The sequence below is a fragment of the Pleurodeles waltl genome, chromosome 6 (genome assembly GCF_031143425.1).
Source record: "Pleurodeles waltl isolate 20211129_DDA chromosome 6, aPleWal1.hap1.20221129, whole genome shotgun sequence".
Classification (NCBI taxonomy): domain Eukaryota; kingdom Metazoa; phylum Chordata; class Amphibia; order Caudata; family Salamandridae; genus Pleurodeles; species Pleurodeles waltl.
The window spans coordinates 375,164,118-375,180,164 of record NC_090445.1 but is presented as its reverse complement, the minus strand read 5'-3'; the positions used below and the strand labels follow the sequence as shown (position 1 = coordinate 375,180,164).

The following is a 16,047-nucleotide window of genomic DNA, read 5'->3' as shown; positions in this document are numbered from 1 at the left end:
TGATGAAATTGCGGCGCTAAAAAAGTATAAATATGGGCCCATGTTTCTTAGAAATGTTATTTTTATTGTGGTGCCCTCTAGGGGCTGTCCTGAGCATTACAGTCAAATTACTACAATATTCGCTCTTTTTACAAAACATTTTTTTCCATAACTCTGTGTGTGGTGGTCCTAGGACAATGGGACGACCATCAAAACGGTCATCACAACATGCTCTTTCTGTCTAAGTCATCTCTGGGCCGCCAAACTAGGTTGGGGTGGACCTTAAAATAAAAATAAAAAATAAAAAATAGTAAACAATAGCAATAATTACATTTTTGCAGCAGATAGAAGAAGAAGGTAAATGAAAATGCTTTAGTTACATACAGGGCCACTGGAATGATGTGGGAGTAAGGACCAAATAATGTGGCAGGGTTGACCAATTTATGTAGTAGGAAAAATCCAGTTACACATTTACAGTGCCAATAGCTATAACTCAAGCATATGTGAGACCTATTGCATTGCAAATGCTTGTTGTTACATATAAGTCACCTCTAAGGTAGGTACTGGTTAGCCCCAATGACAGGGTGCAATGTATTTAAAAAGTTGGACATGTACTTTTAAGTTTCACATGTCCAAGTAGTGAAAAATTCCTATATTTGGTTTTCACTATTGCAAGGACTATCTCTTCCATAATCTAACGTTGAGTTACCTTGGAACATCTTCAATGTGCAATTTGCAATTGAGAAAAGGTAGAAAAATGTAGTTTGGTGTCTCTGGACTCACAATTTCAAAATACATATTTTAGTAAGGTTGGTTTTTAAATAGCAGGGCTGAAAATTCAACTTTTAGAAAGATGGCATTTTCTTACTTTAAGCATTATGTGCCTCAGCCTGTCACTGAATACACGTCTGGGTTTAGGTGACAGCTACATTTGTGCATTCTCTCCAGACAACCATAAACAGGAAGGGCTAAGTGTGACAGGATATATATTTGCATACTGATAGCCATCCTGGGCAGGGAGAGTGGGAGGGTGTAGTTCACACTTACATCTGAATAGGTTGTGTCCTGCTCTTGCACAAAGGGCTGATTACCCCTTACTAGTAGTCTGGAGCCAGGGCTGGGTTGAAAGGGATACTTGTGCACTTCAGACAATTGTTTTGAAGCTACCCCTAAATCAAAGGCCATTTTGGGTATAAGTACTGAGGCCTTGACAGCATTTGCTCAGAACACTTCTGGGCTAAGGACATTCTACCTGGAAGAAAGACTGCTGTGTGGTCAGGAGGGACTCCCACTTTGCGGTTTGCTCTGCTGTGTTGAACTACTGCCTGCTGCTTTTTGCCTGTGAGTGAGAAGACTGGATCTAACTCTGTACATCCTGCAATCTAAAGTTTCTCCAAAAGCCTGACTGAGTGTGCCTCCTGTTCCTGAAGTCTAAGGGACATCAAGGACTTTACCTGCATCTTGTTACAAGCACCTAGGCTCCACTGTTGTGAGTCCTACTCTGCCAAATGGTACCAAATCCAGTCCTGAGCCCTTGGAGGTGAGTGTGGTGCTGCAACACAAGAACTGATGCAACAACACTGGCACATCACTTGAAAATTACGCATCCCACTGTAAAAATGTCACTTTGACGCTGCCTGCAACGTAGCTGCGGATACTGCTCGCCGACTGCGCAACGCAACGACCCTAACTTACAACGCAGCCCCGGCTTGGCCAAAGCAGCATTGCGGCATCCGAACTGGTACTCATTGCTTCTGAACATCGATGCATCAATGACGTTGCCCGACCAGGAAACTACGCATCACCTGCAAGCTTGACATATCACTTCCTCTGGATCAACGCATCGTCACCGAGCATCGACACAACAAAGGTACTGCCAGCGAGTCTATATGACTCCTGTACCTGACCCGTACTCCATTGCAGTCGGACTTAACTTTTGGATTTGCCCCAGTCCAGCGCGACCAAAGAGCCCCGGTTGGAGCTATCGTCTTTCTTTTAAGCACTGCATTTTTATTTAATCTTTGAAAACTCATAACTTGTCTTGTGTATGTTGGATTTTTGTCGTTTTGGTCTGGTTTGACTCAGAGAAATATAGGCTATTTTTCTAAACTGGTGTGAAGTCCTTTTGTGGTGCTTTCACTGGGTTACTGTGTGTGTGCACAAATACTTTACACATTGCCTCTTTAGTTTGGCCTGACTGCTCTGTGCCAAGCTACCCAAGGGTGAGGACAGATAAACTTTTAGTATGTTTCTTATTTGTCCTGACTAGGATTGTGGTCCCTACTTGGACCAAGTGTACACCTCTGCCACCTAGAGATCCGATTTCTAACATGGTCCATGACCCCCCAGCCACTGACATGGTCTCTGACTTCTATCTTATGCGCTGGTATTTGACCTCCAGCTGATGCACTGGTTTCTGACCTCTATCTGATGCGCTGGTCCCTCACCTTATTATATTATAAATAATAATATGAGCCTTGCCTACACTTGTCACGGATATTCTTGCCGCCTGAATACGAGTTGTTGCAACTCAGTCTCGACTGAATGAAAGAATTGGACAGCCATGACCGGACTGGGACATGCCTGCAGTTGCGTAAGGAAACTTGAGGGGTCCCCCCTGAACAGTACATGGAGGTCCCCCTTCCTCCTCCCTGGACGCACGCAGTAGCTCCGAGTTCTGTGCTGGACAGGGTGCTCTAGAGCTTGCGCCCCCATTCCCGGGCCGCTGGGGCTGCGGGGGCCTTTGTTACGCAACTGAGGCTGCCTGTTATTTACAGATCTCAGGAGCTGCCGCATTATCCAACTAAGCTATGCTTCTGAAATACTGACTGAAACCAAAATGTCTCTCCTTTGGATGCACAAGCCCGAGTTACCAAGGGAGGGGCTGGGTAAGAAGTGGTCTATTTGCTAGAGCTGTGGAGGGAAGACAATACACCCCCTTTAAGCCGCCCCTCCCCCGCACACTTCACCCACACTAGTGAGAATTTACTATACCCTGTATATCTGCTCTTAGCACAGACAGACGGAGAGAAAAAGCAAGAAAGAAAGAGAATGGGGGATAATAAAAGCGGTGACGTGAGCGGGGAGGGCAGGGAGAAAGGATAATTAAAAGGAGAGGGCACATGGAAGAGAAGTGGGGGGATAAACTAGTGAAGGGACAGTAAACGTGGAGAATGCGAGGAAGCGAGGGGCATGGGGATAAAAGAGGGGAGGGGAAGAACGCGTGGGGTATGGAGCATGAACAGATGGGGGAGTACAGAGTAAGAGAGGGAAGGTGGGTGAGGAGGGAGAATGAGACAGGGAGGCGGCGAGTAACGCGCGGTCATGTGCAGCCTGGAGAGGGCGCGGGAACCGCGAGGGAAAAGAGTTTCAGTGATGGAGAAACGGGCACCGTGAGGGCGGCAGAAGGAGCACAGACCGAGGAGGAAGAGATACATCAAAAAATAGTGATAGACAAGTGTGGGTCAAAGTCACACCGCGGCAGGGGCGGGAGAGCAGAGCGAGAGAGGGGCCGGGGTGAGGGGATGGAGGCCAAGGCAGCGGATGTGAGGAGCTTCTAGGCTCGCTTGACCCACGGATGAAAGGAGGAGACAGGAAAGGTCTGCCACTGGTGGACGAAAGGAGCCAGCGGAGACTAGTCACCGTCGGATACAAGGCAAGGAGAACTGAATCTAAATACGGATTCTGCGCGAAGATGGGCCGCAAGATGAAAGGAGGAGACAGCATTGATGGACATCAAGTGGATTGACGGAGGAAATAAATATTATTTACTGATGGTGAAAGCGGGAGACAGTAGATGAAAACCATATGTTGGCGATACAAGGAGGCATCCTGAACAAGCCGCGGTGAACAGCCTCCGGCCAGAGTTGATGAAAGGAGGAGAAAGCAGAGTACGCTGCTGGTGGTAATCAGCGTCAGCCCTGAGAGGCGAGTCCGAGGAGGTGGGAGTAGGGGATGGCAGAGGCTGGTTAGCGGGTGAGAGAGGAGCACATCGGAGAACAAGCACGTGGGTAAAGAAAGGAGACCGCGGAGCCGCATATCAACACCGAGGGATGAAGCAAGAGCAGAGGCAAACTGCTGAACTCTGTACTGCTAAGGGGTAAGACAGGAAGGGAAGGGGGCCCTGCGAGCGGCCCCTCGGTTGCATGTTGTGCCTCTCAAACTGCGGAGGCACCTCGCAGCGCTGCAGCATGCTCTGTGGGTAGGGGCCTCACAGTACTGCGGCGTACTCTGTGGCTAGGAACCTGGCAGTGCTGTGGCATGCTCTGTTACTAGAAACCTTGCAGTGCTGCAGCATACTCTGTGGGTAGGAACCTTGCAGTGCTGCAGCATACTCTGTGGGTAGGAACCTTGCAGTGCTGCAGCATGCTGTGTGGGCAGGAAGCTTGCAGTGCTTCAGCATGCTCTGGGTGTAGGAACCGTGCTGCGCTATAGCATGCTCTGTGGACAGGAGACTTGCAGTGCTGCAGCATGCCTGGTTGTAGAAACCTTGCAGTGCTGTAGCATACTGTGTGGGCAGGAACACTGCAGTGCTGCTGCATGCTCTGGGTGTAGAAACCTTGCAGCGCTGCAGCATACTGTGGGTAGGAACCTTGCAGTGCAGCAGCAGGTCCTGGGTGTGGGAACCTTGCAGTGCTTCAGCATGCTCTGTGGGTAGGAACCTTGCAGTGCTGCAGTATGCTCTGTCTGTAGGAACCTTGCAGTGCTGCTACATGCCCTGTGGGTAGGAAGCTTGCAGTGCTTCAGCATGCTCTGGCTGTAGGAACCATGCAGCGCTGTAGCATGTTCTGTGGGCAGGAGACTTGCAGTGCTGCAACATGCCTGGGTGTAGAAACCTTGCAGTGCTGCAGCATACTGTGTGGGCAAGAACCCTGCAGTGCTGCTGCATGCTCTGGGTGTAGGAACCTTGCAGCGCTGCAGCATGTCCTGGGTGCAGGAACCTTGCTATGCTGTGGCATGCTCTGTGGCTAGAAACCATGCAGTGCTGCAGCATGCTCTGTGGGTAGGAATCTTGCAGTGCTGCAGCATGCTCTGTGGGTAGAAACCTTGCAGTGCTGCAGCATACTCTGTGGATAGGAACCTTGCAGTGCTGCAGCATACTCTATGGGTAGGAAGCTTGCAGTGTTGCTGCATGCTCTGTGGATAGGAACCTTGAAATGCTGCAGCATGCTCTGAGTGTTGGAACCTTGCAGTGCTACTGCATGCTCTGGGTGTAGGAACCTTGCAGTGCTACTGCATGCTCTGGGGGTAGGAACCTTGCAGTGCCACTGCTTGCTCTGGTTGTAGGAACTTTGCCACGTTGTTGCATGCTCTGTGAGTAGGAACCTTGCAGCGCTGCAGCATGTCCTGGGTGCAGGAACCTTGCTATGCTGTGGCATGCTCTGTGGCTAGAAACCATGCAGTGCTGCAGCATGCTCTGTGGATAGGAATCTTGCAGTGCTGCAGCATGCTCTATGGGTAGAAACCTTGCAGTGCTGCAGCATACTCTGTGGATAGGAACCTTGCAGTGCTGCAGCATACTCTATGGGTAGGAAGCTTGCAGTGTTGCAGCATGCTCTGTGGGTAGGAACCTTGCAGTGCTGCAGCATACTCTGTGAGTAGGAACCTTGCAGTGCTGCTACATGCCCTGTGGGTAGGAAGCTTGCAGTGCAGTGCAGTGCTCTGGGTGTAGGAACCTTGCAGCGGTGTAGCATGCTCTGCGGGCAGGAGACTTGCAGTGCTGCAGCATGCCTGGGTGTAGAAACCTTGCAGTGCTGCAGCCTACTGTGTGGGCAGGAACCCTGCAGTGCTGCTGCATGCTCTGGGTGTAGGAACCTTGCAGCGCTGCAGCATGCTGTGGGTAGGAACCTTGCAGTGCAGCAGCATGTCCTGGGTGTAGGAACCTTGCCGTGCTTCAGCATGCTCTGTGGGTAGGAACCTTACAGTGCTGCGGTATGCTCTGTGGGTAGGAACCTTTGCAGTGCAGCAGCATGCTCTGGGGTGTATGAACCTTGCAGTGCTACTGCATATCCTGGGTGTAGGAAACTTGCAGTGCTACTGCATGCTCTGGATGTAGGAATATTGCTGTGCTACTGCATGCTCTGGTTATAAGAATCTTGCCATGTTGTTGCATGCTCTGTGGGTAGGACCCTTGAAGTGCTTCTGCATGTTCTGGGTGTGGGAACCTTGCAGTACTGCAGCAAGCTCTGTGGGCAGGAACCTTGCAGTGCTGCTGCATGCTCTGGGTGTAGGAACCTTGCCATGATGTTGCATACTTTGTGGGTAGGAACCTTGCAGTGCTGCAACATGCTCAGGGCATGGGAACCCTGCAGTCCTGTGGCATGCTCTGTGGCTAAGACGCTTGCAGTGCCGCAGCATGGTCTGTGGGTAGGAACCTTTCAATGCTGCGCCATGATCTGAGGGTCAGAAGCTTGCACTGCTGCTGCATGCTCTGTGGGTCACTGGTGTAACAAAACGTGAGGGGCACCCCTGCAAGATATGCTGAAGGGGCCCGCAACACCCACATCAGCAGAAGCAGATCGGCCACACTCCAGTATTGGTACGCCTGGGGCCCGCACCGCGGGTGGGCTTTGGGGGCCTCTGTTACACCCCTTCTGTGGGTAGGATGCCCACAGAAGGGGCATTTAGGAACCTTTGCATTGCCCTGGATTTAGGAACCTTGCAGTGCTGCAGCATGCTCTGGGTGTAGGAAGATTGCTGTGCTGCCGCTTTCTCTGTGGATAGGAACCTTGCAGTGCTGCTGCATGCTCTGTGGGTGGGAACCATGCAAGGCTGCAGCATGCCCTGAGAGTAGCAAATTTTCAGTGCTGCAGGATGCCCAGTGGGTAGGAAGCTTGTAGTGCTGCCTCATGCTCTGTGGGTAAGAATCTTGCAGTGCTACACCATACCCTTTGGGTAGGAAGCATGGTGTTGCTGCATGCCCTGTGGGTAGGAAGTTTGCAGTGTTACCCCATGCTCTGTCGGCAAGAAGCTTACAGTACTGCAGCATGTTCTGTGGGTAGAAAGATTGCAGTGCTACCACATGCTCTGTGTGTAGGAATCTTGTAGTGCTGCTGCATGCTTAGTGGGTGGGAAGCTTGTAGTGCTGCAGCATCCTCTGTGGGTAGGAACTTTGCAGTGCTGCCACGTGCTCTGTGAGTAAGAACCCTGCAATGCTGCAACACAGCAGATCGGAAGCTTGCAGTGCTGAAGCATGCTCTGTGGTTTGGAACCTTGCTGTGCTGCCACATGCTTTGTGTGTATGAAGCTTGCAATGCTGCTGTGTGCTCTGTGGGCAGGAGCCTTGCAGGATATCTTGGCACTTAGCAGGTGTGTGGACCTTTCCCAAGGCATGCAACTCATAGAACCACTTCTTCAGCTTCTTGCTGAATTCAAGAAGAGAGGGACATGGCTCTGATGTGTGGCTGGAGGTCGTGCCACGTGTTAGATGTGATGTATGAGAAGGATTGATCTCCGGCTCTGTTACTTTGAATGCGTGGGGTGTGTGCAGGTAGCAGTCCGGCTGAGTGGAGGTGTCTGGCTAGGTGGTGGAAGGAAATGCAATGTTCAGGTAGTCCAGTCCTTTGTTATGCAGAGCTTTGAATGTGTGGGCGAGGAGCTTGAACTGTGCGTGTTTGTGTACCTGAGGTTTGGTGTGATGTGAACCCTGTGAGGAAGTTTACGGATGAGTCTGCCCGCCACGTTCTTTATGGTCTGTAGTGGTCTGCTGAGTTGCTTGGTGATTCCTGTGGTCCAGTTTGCTGATGATGAGGGCATGGGTGATGGTTTTCCTGGAGGTACTCCGGGGTCATTTGAAGATGATCTTCAGGAGCATCAGGGTGTGGATGTTCGTTCTCACTGCACCTGCACTGTGGGTGCTTGTGCAGAAGTATCCCCATTCTCTACTGATGCTCTCTGGGCCTTGTATGCTTTTCCTGTCTGTGCAGTATTGTTGCATTACTGCTGCCGATGGTAAATGCACTGTTCTTTTGTATGCAGAATTACTGCACTGGTGTTACCCTGGCTGAGTGTACATATTATGTGTGTACAGAATTCTTGCATTGCTCCTACTTGCTCTACATGCTCCTTCTGTGTGCAGAACACTTGCACTGATGCTGCACATGCTGTATGCACCTTCCTTCTGTGTGAGAAATTCTTGCCCTACTGCTGCATGTACCGTCCCTGTACTGCTGTTGCCCAGTTATCCGTGTAATTGTTGTACTGATCACGGCCGGGCCGTAAACTCTTCCAGCAAGTGCTGAATGTAGAATTCTTGACTTGCACTACTGCTGCACACGCAGTGTGAACCTTCTCTGTGTGGAATTCTTGCTCTGCAGCTGCCTTTACACGCTCTCTGCCCCTTTCCTATGTATGAAGACTTCTATACTCTTGCTGCACAGGCTGTATGTAGCTTCCAAGTGTGTGCTGAATTCATGCACTGCTTCATGTTCTGTGTGCATCTTTCCTTTGCATGTGGAATTCTTCCACTGATGTTGCTGTGGCAGTATGCTCCTCTTTGTGTGTGGAATCCTTGCACTGTTGCTGCTTGTGCAGCGTACACCTTTACTGTTTGAGGAATTCCTGACCTACTGCCTGCGCACCTTTACTGTTTGAGGAATTTTTGCACTGTTGCTGTTTGTGCAGCGTGCACCTTTACTGTTTGAGGAATTCCTGCACTGCTGCTACCTGTGCAGTGGTCACCTTTACTGTTTGAGGAATTCCTGCAGTGCTGCTGTTTGTGCGGTGTGCCTCTTTATTGTTTGAGGAATTCTTGCAGTGCTGCTGCCTGTGCAGTGTGCACCTTTACTATTCGAAGAATTCCTGCACTGCTGCTGCCTGCGCAGTGGTCACCTTTACTGTTTGAGGAAATCCTGCACTGCTGCTGCCTGTGCAGTGGTCACCTTTACTGTTCAAGGAATTCTTGCAGTGCTGCTGCCTGTGCGGTGTGCCTCTTTATTGTTTGAGGAATTCTTGCAGTTCTGCTGCCTGTGCAGTGTGCACCTTTACTGTTCAAGGAATTATTGCATTTCTGTTGCATATGCGGTGTGCATCTTTATTGCTTGAGAAATTCTAGCAGTGCTGCTGCCTGTGCAGTGTGCGTCTTTACTGTTTGAGGAATTCCTGCACTGCTGCCTGGGCACCTTTACTGTTTGAGGAAATCCTGCACTGCTGCTGCCTGTGCAGTGGTCACCTTTACTGTTCGAGGAATTCTTGCAGACCTGCTGCATGTGCGGTGTGCTTCTTGATTGAGGAATTCTTGCAGTTCTGCTGCCTGTGCAGTGTGCACCTTTACTGTTTGAAGATTTCCTGCACTGTTGCTGGCTGTGCGGTGTGACTCTTTGTTGCTTGAGAAATTCTTGCAGTGATGCTGCCTGTGCAGTGTGCGCCTTTACTGTTTGAGGAATTCCTGCACTGTTGCTGCCTGTGCAGTGGTCAACTTTACTGTTCGAGGAATTCTTGCAGTGCTGCTGCCTGTGCGGTGTGCATCTTTATTGTCTGAGGAATTCTTGCAGTGGTACTGCCTGTGCAGTGTGCACCTTTACTGTTCGAGGAATTCCTGCACTGCTGCTGCCTACGCAGTAGTCATCTTTACTGTTTGAGGAATTCTTGCAGTGCTGCTGTCTGTGCAGTGTGCGCCCCTACTGTTTGAGGAATTCTTGCAGTTCTGCTGCCTGTGCAGTGTGCACCTTTACTGTTTGAAGAATTCCTGCAGTTCTGCTGCCTGTGCGGTGTGCATCTTTATTGTTTGAGAAATTCTTGCAGTGCTGCTGCCTGTGCAGTATGCGCCTTTACTGTTTGAGGAATTCTTGTAGTGATGCTACCTGTGCGGTGTGCACCTTTACTGTTTGAGGAATTCCTGCACTGCTGCCTGCGCACCTTTACTGTTTGAGGAAATCCTGCACTTCTGCTGCCTGTGCAGTGGTCACCTTTACTGTTCGAGGAATTCTTGCAGTGCTGCTGCCTGTGCGATGAGCTTCTTTATTGTTTGAGGAATTCTTGCAGTTCTGCTGCCCGTGCAGTGTGCACCTTTACTGTTTGAAGAATTCCTGCACTGTTGCTGCCAGTGCAGTGGCCACCTTTACTGTTCGAGGAATGATTGCATTTCTGTTGAATATGCGGCGTGCATCTTTATTGCTTGCAAAATTCTTGCAGTGCTGCTGCCTGTGCAGTGTGCGCCTTTACTGTTTGAGGAATTCCTGCACTGCTGCCTGGGCACCTTTACTGATTGAGGAAATCCTGCACTGCTGCTGCCTGTGCAGTGGTAACCTTTACTGTTCGAGGAATTCTTGCAGACCTGCTGCCTGTGCGGTGTGCTTCTTTATTGTTTGAGGAATTCTTGCAGTTCTGCTGCCTGTGCAGTGTGCACCTTTACTGTTTGAAGAATTCCTGCACTGTTGCTGCCTGTGCAGTGGCCACCTTTACTGTTCGAGGAATTCTTGCAGTGCTGCTGCCTGTGCAGTGTGACTCTTTATTGTTTGAGGAATTCTTGCAGTGTTGCTGCCTGTGCAGTGTGCACCTTTACTGTTCGAAGAATTCCTGCACTGCTGCTGCCTGTGCAGTGGTCACCTTTACTGTTCGAGGAATTCTTGCAGTTCTGTTGCCTATGCGTTGTGCATCTTTATTGCTTGAGAAATTCTTTCAGTGATGCTGCCTATGCAGTGTGCATCTTTATTGTTTGAGGAAATCTTGCAGTGCTACTGCATGTGCAGTGTGCACCTTTACTGTTCGAGGAATTCCTACACTGCTGCTGCCTATGCAGTAGTCACCTTTACTGTTCGAGGAATTCTTTCAGTGCTGCTGGCTGTGCAGTGTGTGCCTCTACTGTTCGAGGAATTCTTGCAGTTCTGCTGCCTGTGCAGTGTGCACCTTTTACTGTTTGACTAATTCCTGCAGTTCTGCTGCCTGTGCGGTGTGCATCTTTATTGTTTGAGGAATTCTTGCAGTGCTACTGCCTGTGCAGTGTGCACCTATACTGTTCGAGGAATTGCTGACTGCTGCTGCCTGTGCAGTAGTCACCTTTACTGTTCGAGGAATTCTTGCATTGCTGCTGTCTGTGCAGTGGTCACCTTTACTGTTCGAAGAATTCATGCAATGCTGCTGCCTGTGCGGTGTGCCTCTTTATTGTTTGAGGAATTTTTTGCAGTTCTGCTGCCTGTGCAGTGTGCACCTTTACTGTTTGAAGAATTCCTGCACTGTTGCTGCCTGTGCAGTGGTCACCTTTACTGTTCGAGGAATTCTTGCAGTTCTGCTGCCTGTGCGGTGTGACTCTTTATTGTTTGAGGAATTCTTGCAGTGCTGCTGCTTGTGACGTGTGCACCTTTACTGTTCGAAGAATTCCTGCACTGCTGCTGCCTGTGCAGTGGTCACCTTTACTGTTCGAGGAATTCTTGCAGTGCTGCTGCCTGTGTGGTGGGCACCTTTACTGTTCGAGGAATTCTTGTAGTTCTGTTGCCTATGCGTTCTGCATCTTTATTGCTTGAGAAATTCTTGCAGTGATGCTGCCTGTGCAGTGTGCACCTTTACTGTTTGAGGAATTCCTGCGCTGTTGCTGCCTGTGCAGTGGTCACCTTTACTGTTCGAGGAATTCTTGCAGAGCTGCTGTCTGTGAGGTGTGCATCTTTATTGTTTGAGGAATTCTTGCAGTGCTGCTGTCTGTGCTGTGTGTACCTTTACTGTTTGAGGAATTCTTGCAGTGCTGCTGCCTGTGCGGTGTGCACCTTTACTGTTCGAGGAATTATTGCAGTTCTGTTGCCTGTGCGGTGTGCGCCTTTACTGTTTGAGGAATTCTTGCTCTGCCGTTGCCCATGTATTGTACACCTTTTGTCTGTGCAAAATTCTTGCAATGCTGCTGCACATGCAGTATGTATTACACATGTGTGTGGTATTCAAGTACTGCTGTTGCACATGCTGTGTGCACCTTTCCTGTGTATGTAGAATCCTTGCACTCATGCTGACCTCGGCCGTATGCGCCTTCCCTTTGTGTGCAAGATTCTTGCACTGCTGCTGAACGGGAAATAATTCAGTGACAGCCATTTAGTGTAAAAGGTCATTTATTAGGACAGGATTGCAACAAGCAACACAAAGTTTAACTTTACTCTGCAAACCGCAACTTTAATAACGCCCTCCCTTTAACATCTCCTCGCTCATCCTTCCACTCCAAACCCTCATTTCGTTTCCATTCCACTACACAATCCCCTTTTCCTTTCATGCCCCATTTGGTTCGTGCGTTTACCCACTCACAGCCTTCACCTGCTTGTTTATTCCCTGGAAGGGTGGCCAAGCCCGCATCTGACTCACCACCCTCCCCCATCTCGTGTCCGCTCCTTCCTGCAACCTGCCCTAACTGACGATCCAACCCCATTACCCCCTCTTTCACTTAACTCAACTTCATTCCTTTCCTTTCTCCCTTCCTTTGCCGGGTGGGTGGGAGGCCAAACTATCCGCGCGATGGGCTGCACAGAAAGAGTCTGGTCCCTTTCCCCCACCCCCTTTTATCCCCACCCTCAAAACCCTCCCCCACTTACCTTCACACCAGTCCCGTCCCATCACTTCCCCTTCCCGAAAGAGCCCGCGGAGAGACTAGAGCGGGCTCTTTCTCTCCACGGGCCCCTCCATCGGGAAATAATTCAGTGACAGCCATTTAGTGTAAAAGGTCATTTATTAGGACAGGATTGCAACAAGCAACACAAAGTTTAACTTTACTCTGCAAACCACAACTTTAATAACGCCCTCCCTTTAACATCTCCTCGCTCATCCTTCCACTCCAAACCCTCATTTCATTTCCATTCCCCTACACACTCCCCTTTTCCTTTCATGCCCCATTTGGTTTGTGCGTACTCCCACTCACAGCCTTCACCTGCTTGTTTATTCCCTGGAAGGGTAGCCAAGCCCACATCTGACTCACCACCCTCCTCCATCTCCTGCCAACCAGCACAAAGCCATTTGGCGGTTTGCTGCCCCACCCCCGCAGACACGCTACTGCAACCTCAACTCCTCAATCCTTATTCATAATCCACATGTTTTCGCCCCACAAATCCCCAACCAACAGTCTCAAATCCATAAAATAGTATGCATTCCCTAACGTGGACAAGTGTACACCATCATCCCTAAAGAGCGCCTCATCCTGCTCTGTAATGTCTTTGTGTTTTAGAATTTTTATCCCCTGTACCCAGCAGAAAACTCTCATGGCTCTGTTGAGCTTCCTGCGAGCCCGCTCCATGGCTCCGTATTTGACTGCCCCTCTCCACACCCTACGCGGTACGAATTCTGTCCACACCAAGCATGTATCATGCAATTTCTGTTTGATAGTTTCCAAATCTCTCTGCATGTGTTGCAGTAGCGTGAGTCCTGAGAGTTTAACAAGGTCATTCTCGCCCAGGTGGATGATTAGCAAATCTGGGCACCACCAGGTCAGTAAGTTAGATGTGATGAAAGGAAGCAGGTTACCCCACCGCATGCCGCTCTTCCCCCACCATAACACCTCGTGCCGTTTGCAGGAAAGTCCCAAGGCCCGACAATAGATTTGTTTCTCCGCAAACTTCGCTGCCCAGTGGATAAATGAATGGCCTACTAGCCACGTGGCCATCTTGCCATGCGATGGACCAGACGCATCTCCTGCAACGGAAAAATAACTGTAACATATATTACAATAATGGACATCGCCCCACCCCTCCCCCTGCCAACTGTTGTCATTCCCTGCCCTTCAGGGCCTCACATAACGTTCACAGCGCCTTGACTTCCAACGACCTATCGCCTTGATCTTCGCCCAATCCCAACCCAAATGCGCTGCGGCCGTAGCTGCCCCAATTCTGAACGAATGTGTGCCAAGATCCATGGCCCGACGGCCCGTCTGTCCCAACGCCATCCTCAACACTCGTAAGAGCTGAAAACTGGTAAGCTTGGATCCAGTATAAATCAAAAATTGCACACACGATTCCAAAAAGAGAGAGTTCCTTTTAGACCAATAGGTTCTGCATACCAAGGAAAAGATTTTTCTTTTGAAGCACGAGCCCTCACTCACCTACCGGTGACATGCGTCATCATAGGGCTGTGCTCCTCGTCAGGCTGGCGCTGAAATGCCTGACGGGCCCCACGTGGGGGCTCTTTGCCGGAGATCTTTAGGAGGAAAATGCACAACCGGTCAAAAGAATTCGAGGATTGGTATAATAATGGTTAAAAATGCCTAGAGGTAGGATATGATCATAAATTTAATTCAATGTTAGTACCTCTGGCAAGATTAAAAACAATAAATAGGGATATAGTAAAATAATGTCTACACTCCCCATAAGAAAAGAGAATTTCCTATTATAGCTACTAACTCTCACATTTGGGAGTAGTAAAAATGAAACAAGTACACACAGGACCCCCTGTGTTACTCTACATCATAGGTCAACATGTTTCTCGCTAATTTCTAGTCAATAAATGATCTTACGCGATTCGTCAGGACCTTAAAGACGTACCTAATCCTTTAAATACTTGGGCATCCCATATTAGGGAGAACAAAGCCTATAGGAGTAAAAGAAACACGTGTCAAGAGAAATAGTTGTTGTCAGAAGTAGCATGTGCTCAATGTCCCATACACTCGTCAGAAATCCCAAAGGTGCCATGTGCTTAACATCCAACAGTGAAATGATACAGAATTCCTATGCCTGTATATCACAATGCTTACCCACAAAAAATTAAATGTAGGGCCTCATCGGGGAGAGCATCTAATTGAAGCAATCCACTTTGATCTAGGTATACATATGAGAATAAAAATAAATGTAAACAGACCTTACATCACGTATTCGTATAGTTCGTAGTCAAGGTGTTCATCAATGAAATATGTATAAATGATGACAAGTAAAGTACAATAAACCCTTAATCCTATCCTTGAAGCAATCCTTAATCATATCATAGTCATGTAAAACTATGCAACTCGAATCAGGAAAAAATAATAAAATAGCACTAGCGGAGTAGGATGTTCACTGGTATTACACTATGTCTATACATGTGTGCAATAGGTAAAACAAAATCAATATCCAATCTAGTTCAATGTGAACATTTCTTGTAATGGTTGAATATATCAATCGTGGTCAGTAGAAAGTCTATTTGACAGAGGTACTTAATGAATACTTGGTCAGGAAATATATAGATAGTTGATTCCTTAAACCATTGTATGTTATTAGATTTAAAAAAACGCTATACTAAAGGGTTAATTGTCACCCTTGGTTAAGGAACAAAAAGCTATCAAAGAATATCGACAAAAATAATTAATTAGAAAAGGATGGACGCGTCAGAACACGCGTCCAATATTTGCTTAGAGGCAGGTCGTTCAGCTAGTCCTACCCCAGCTCTGACCCGCGTTCGAGTGCAAGGAGCATGAAGGTAAACCTCGTCTCAACTCAGCTCCGGTCCGCAACGAAAAGGCAGCCGGAGCTGAGGTGTACCGCGCTAAATAGCGCGGTTTCGGTCTTATCACTGATTGCCTCAAAACTAAGGCAATTACAGAGGCAATTGAAATACCGGCCGGAGTAAACAAAAGACGCGCTCGATAGCGCGGTTCAAAACGTAATACTACCTGCCCCAAGGCCAAAGAACCATGAGGCACGCAAAAAGCCCCCAAAAGAAGCACTTACTTGTCAGTGGAGCCAACCTAGTCGGTGACCTACTTTAATCGAAGTTCCCCGGAACTAGGGAGAGTGTGTTTAGTAAAGATTATAAAGAGAGAAGAAAGTCACTAAAAGAGAAGAAGGACAAGTAAAAATTGTAAAGAGGTGGACAGAATCATGTCGGCCATTATTAAACAGAGAGTCAAGACAAAGGATAATATGGGGTGGGGCTGTAATAAATGACTCAGAGGGCTTCCAGAATACAGATAAGAACCCAGTTCAGGTATCTTAAATGAAAAACTCGAAAAAGAGACCTGTTTTTTTTAAATTGGGACCCCAAGGTAGTAAGCAATGGGAAAAAAAGAGATAGGAACAACCAATGTATATAATAATCAGTGGATGAAAGTAGTCCATTGAATGTCATCATTGAGTCCAGTGATATGTGTCTTAAGCCTGAACACCCACCGCTGTTCCTTCTCAAAAAGTCTTGTGGTACAAT

The 16,047-nt window shown here is 48.6% G+C and overlaps 1 protein-coding gene across 1 annotated transcript in view; it reads left to right on the top strand.

The window, feature by feature from the left end:
• The first annotated feature begins 3,307 nt into the window (after positions 1-3,307).
• CBLN3 (cerebellin 3 precursor) overlaps positions 3,308-16,047 on the top strand; it is an 86,428-nt gene continuing 73,688 nt past the window's right edge. The window contains exon 1 of the mRNA XM_069238294.1: positions 3,308-4,078. The gene's annotated coding sequence lies outside the window, so the exon portion shown is untranslated. The remainder of the gene's footprint in view (positions 4,079-16,047) is intronic.